This window comes from Sinocyclocheilus rhinocerous, unplaced genomic scaffold (assembly GCF_001515625.1).
Source record: "Sinocyclocheilus rhinocerous isolate Xijiao unplaced genomic scaffold, SAMN03320098_v1.1 scaffold683, whole genome shotgun sequence".
Lineage (NCBI taxonomy): Eukaryota > Metazoa > Chordata > Actinopteri > Cypriniformes > Cyprinidae > Sinocyclocheilus > Sinocyclocheilus rhinocerous.
Genome location: NW_015642819.1, coordinates 718,336 through 723,456, shown reverse-complemented (window position 1 = coordinate 723,456; position 5,121 = coordinate 718,336). Strand labels below are relative to the sequence as shown.

At 36.5% G+C, this 5,121-nt stretch overlaps 1 long non-coding RNA gene across 1 annotated transcript; it reads left to right on the top strand.

Moving 5' to 3' along the window:
- The first annotated feature begins 422 nt into the window (after window positions 1–422).
- LOC107756573 (uncharacterized) lies at window positions 423–4,263 on the top strand. The gene is made up of 3 exons (XR_001641833.1): window positions 423–589; window positions 1,544–1,674; window positions 4,177–4,263. It is a non-coding gene; the product is annotated as an uncharacterized LOC107756573 (long non-coding RNA).
- The last annotated feature ends 858 nt before the right edge of the window (window positions 4,264–5,121 follow it).

Sequence of the window (5,121 nt, the reverse complement as noted above, 5' to 3'; positions counted from 1 at the left end):
CGAATGATTATGATATTTTATCTGTTGCCAGGGATTACTTTAGGTGGATTTCTGGAGTGGAGAAATTATGGATCTCATATGCTGTGAGTTTGTCATTAAAATAACATTGTTTCTGAGAAGAATTTTACTTTGGGTGGCATATTAATTATTATATTAATACTGGCTTTATTCAAACAGTTCCTGAAAAAATCCCTATCCATCAAGTTAATCAGGAGTGCCTGCACTATCATTTTACTCAGTGTTATTTGGACAGTCTTAAGCGGTGTTTGTTCCAAGTTCTTTTGTGCTTCAACTTGTTCTAAACTGACGCAGAGGCGCACAAACCACAGGATTGGCCGAACACTTGTCAAGCTGTCAGGCATGAGCAGTGCAATCTGGCTTGCTCTGAGATCCTGCATTCTCAAACTTGCTAGATTCTTAATACATGGCAGCCGCTCTTTTGCCACGTGGCAAGAGCCATAAAGAGCAGCTTTCTTTTAGTTTGAAGTATATAGTGTTGAGATTCAGCTCATGCTGAATCTCTTTCCCCTGTGCCAGACTCCAGCCTGAGGTGAACCTCAGTGCACAAGTACTCCACGCAGCAAACCAGGTAAGACCACCCCTGAGCATTACACTGTCTGGGCCAAATCACTATTTTTTTGGGCTCGTGCAGCATTTAGAACTATATTTTGTCTCAGATTTTGAGGGTTAAATAGATAGTTAACCCTAAAAGTGAAACTGCTATTCACTCACCCTCATGTTGTTCAAAACCTAAATTTATTTCTTATGTGGAACACAGAAGTTAATTTTTGGAGAATATCCGTGCTGCCCTTTTCCATACAATGAAATTGAATGAGAAATGAGACTGTCCAAAATGACAAAAAAAAAAAGGTCATTAAAAGTGGTTCAAATGACATCTTCTGAAGCCATATTATACTTTTTTTCTGGTAAGGAACTGATTGAAATTTGAAATATTGTTCAGTTAAAATGTTGACATCTGTCCTAGCTCTTCTTGATGCACTGATGAGAGAAGATGTGATGTCTGATTCGTGGACAATCTTTTGAGACCGATCTTTTCAGCCTGATCTAATGATCTGGTTGAATAATCTGGAAAAATGATCAGTGAATAATGACTTAAATTTTAGTTTCTTCCAGTCATATTGCTTTGGTGGACTTGAAATGTAGCAAACAAGTTTGAATTAGTATGTTTCAAGTATGAATCTTTTTCATAATACTTTTTTTTTGTTGACACTTTTAGGCATGACACCCCAGTTCTCGTTGTCATTCGTGGAAAAGAGTAGCTTGAATGTTGTTCAAAAATGTATTTTTATGTTCAGTGGAAGAAAGAAAGTCATATGGGTTTAGAACAACATGATTGTACATCCTATTTGCCTGTCAAAGTCAGCAAAAAACAAAACAAAACAAACAAACAAAAAAACTGAGATTCTTGTTTCTTTTTTTGTATGAACTGATAAACGTGTTAAGCTCTTAGACAAGGCACGTGAGTCTTTTAATATAAAACCTAACTTCTGCTCATGCATTCATGCCATTGTCTGCCATTCAGGGTTCACACACCCTCCCACAGTCCCTCCTGACCAGACCCAGGCATCAGATTGTAAGGAGAGAGTACAGACCAGGCGCAAACAAAATGTGAAATACTTTCAGTGGGTGGAACTGCAGGCCATGGAGGAGAAGGTTACCATGCCTCTTTACATTTTTATAGGCCCAGAGATTTACTGTTTCCCTCTAAGGGACTGAGATTCTTCCCCCACAGCGTGGGATTCCTCTCTGAAAGATTGAGCTGACACATAAACAGGCTGCCAAAGATGATCAGGATTAGCGTCTAGTTTATAACCAGTCACCATTTATGTATATAACCCTTCACTTATGCTGCTGTTTTGCATCATGGTTTGAATTAATATCTGATGGCCTTGATGCTTATCTGAGGAGTTTTCCCCCAAAGTAATAAAGCACATTTTTGTTGAATGATAGCGTCTGCAGTGGCTTTAGCTGTTTGTTTCTTTTCTTTTGCAGTATTTGGAGTTAGTTTAACTTATGTTTATGAAAGTACTCAAGCAAGTTCCTTTGTGCAGTTACGTTTAAACCTCATTCATTTAATTAGTGTGTGTATATATATAACTGATTTCATCATAATTGTAAATATTAGAGCTTTAATAAAAATACACACCCTGATAGCACACGTACATCTCAAAGATGTCTATTTAACGTCTGCATTTACATCTGCAAGATATATGAAGAGATCATTTGCAAAAACCGATAACTCCATTTTTTTTTCCAGAAATCAAGTTTTTTATTGCGCATTCCAAGTAATATCAATCAAACTGCAGTTAGGTTGTTTTGATTAAGTAATAATAAATTAAACAAATACAGGTAATTTACAAAATTAAAGTTCATTGAAAGTATGTCTTTTTACATATTAAAAATTAGTTTTATAGCAAAAGCAGATAACTCCAACAGTCGTTTTTTTTTAAAAGCAGATAAACGCCTTTTCAAAGTGAAAGTAGCCTTGTCACCTGACCTGAATACAGTGCGCTGATTCGCTAAAATGGACTTATCGGCTTCTGTTAAAAAACAACAAGGGCGCTTGTCGGCTTCTGCAGTAAAACGTGAACTCGCGATGCCTGGAAAGTGGACAAAACTGGCTTTTTTGACAAAATGTGTTCAGGGTTCAGATCGCGCTATATGTGGAGAATAATGCACGGCAATCAGCTCATTTTTTTTTTTGAAAGTGGCGTTTATCGGTTTTTGCAAATGAACTCTTCATATATCATTCTTGAATTATATGGGGGAATTCCTTCATAATATTTTATAGATTTTTTTTTTTTTGCGTTTGTGTAAAATGTTAGTGTTAATGAGAATGAACAGTTTCCACAGATCTTTCTTTCTTTCTTTCTTTCTTTTTGCATAATGTCAATGGAAATCTAAAAGCAAAATATATAATATGTCTTTCTTTCACAGTCATCATTACCTGAAACTCCTTTGGATCCGCAATGTTCCTGACCAGGAAGTCTGTACTTGTTGTTCCTTAAATTCTTATTAGCAAAACTGCACACAGCTTTCTTTCTCTTTTTTTATGTCTGCCAGTGAAAACTATTTGTGGAAGTCATCCCTGTCTGTAGCAATGTTTCTGATGGAACCCAGACCAGAGGAAATGCCAGGCGTTCCCAGATAAGCTAGATTTCCTCCATTCTGGAATAAAGCACACTGCAGACCGGCCACATTCTCCCAGGGATCAAATAAAACCCACCCAGAGAAGTCCTCTCTTTGCCGCCATTCAGAAATATTAAGACTCTAGAATAGTATTTGAGCCATTTTCCATCAAAATCCACATAACATGCCTTCTGAATGACTGTTTTCACAATAGCAGCCATCCTACGGCCAAAAGTGACACTTTGATAATATACTTGGAATTTTGAGGATCATAATAAATGAAGAAAAATATAGCTTATATTTAAACTTGCTGTTAAATCAACAAGCAAAAAATAGCTCCAAAATTGTGATTTTGTTTACATTTTTTTTTAAAGATATTCCTTTACACACCATTAAAGGTTAAGGTAGATGATCCAATGAAACTTTTAATTTTGCTATAAAGACAGGAAAACTTGTAAAAATCTGGACCTGGGGACTAATGGGCCCTTAATTTACAGCAGACAGCAAAACCATTTGCCTTACTGATGCAAAGAGGCACTGGTCCAAACTCTTTTGGCCCAAGCAATTATGTTCAATAAGACTTGAGGCGGAAGTATGGCTCTATTAAATGTGCTTTCAGCATATTATATGCTGTCCTGAAGATATTTGTGACATTTAAGTTTCTAATACTTGCTTTGCCATTAATGTACGCTGCAGTAATTTCTCCACAGGAAGCTGCTGAGCAGAATAGGTTTGCGTTAATATATTACTGTGTTGGTTATTGGACTACAGTATGTTCTTCGCTCTCTGCTTTATATTAATAAACCAAATAATCATGGGGACTGTACAGTGTTGTCCTGGTTTTAGTAAAACATTGAGCTGCGTTTACTGATTGAAGGTCAGCCTGGCATGAACCTGTAATATGGGTGCAGATTATTTATTTACATGAGGATCTAAACATTTCCTTACTAGTCTTACATTCTGTCTATATAAATACTACCTAGAAAAATACTTGCGTTCTCCATTATTCTGTTTTCTCTTTGATAGATGATCATCGGAAGCCTGAAACAATTAGCCAGTTGGCAGAGTGAGAAACCTGGATGGTATAAATCAGCAGGGAGGCCACAGGCTCCAGGAAGGTGAAACCACATTAAAAATGTCTGATGTACCACTTATTTTTCCACTTTAAGCTATCAAATGTAACATTTTGAGTACACAAAGTGCAAGAAAAGGTACTGGTTTAGTGTGGTTGACCAAGAAGCAACGTATCACAATCTTCTTTTCTGGTGTTCGATAACATTTTTGCAGGAGAGTGTTTATAGTCTTATATGTTGGAACTAAGTTATGCCAAACTACACATCCTCTTGCAGTGTGGTTACTACCAGAGAGTACAACCGAAACTGCCCATTCAGCAAGGTTGTACGGAGGGTCAGCAAGAAGCATGACGGAAGCTTCACTAAATAAAGGGGAAATTTGTGGCCGATGTGAGGTCCTCCTGCTTAAATCAGCTAGTTATATGGAATCGTAAGGGCTATAATCGTGGTCACCTAAATACGACCCTTAGATTAAGGAATGGAACGGTTTAGCCTTGCTTCATGGCAAAGAGAGTAAAAAATAGCATGCTGAAGAACAAGATGAAATAATGTCTGGCTGTAATTAACCCATGTTTGACTCAAATATTTTGCTCCAAGTATTCCTTTTCTATAGTTACAACAGTGCTGCTAATCACTGGTTGAGAAACCCAACCATTTTAATTTAGAATATGCTATTATTTCCAAAATAAACCAGTGAAAAACTGTAATGCCTCAAACATATGGGATTTTTTGGATGAACATGACTTTTTGAAACTTGCACGGCAACACGCTATATTAACCAAAGAAAAATATTTTTTGCTAAGTTTTCCTCTCCGTAGATTTTAAATTAAACATATCTGAAAAGACCGATTAAAATGATAATTGTAAATATACATTTATAATTGTAAACAAAAGTGTA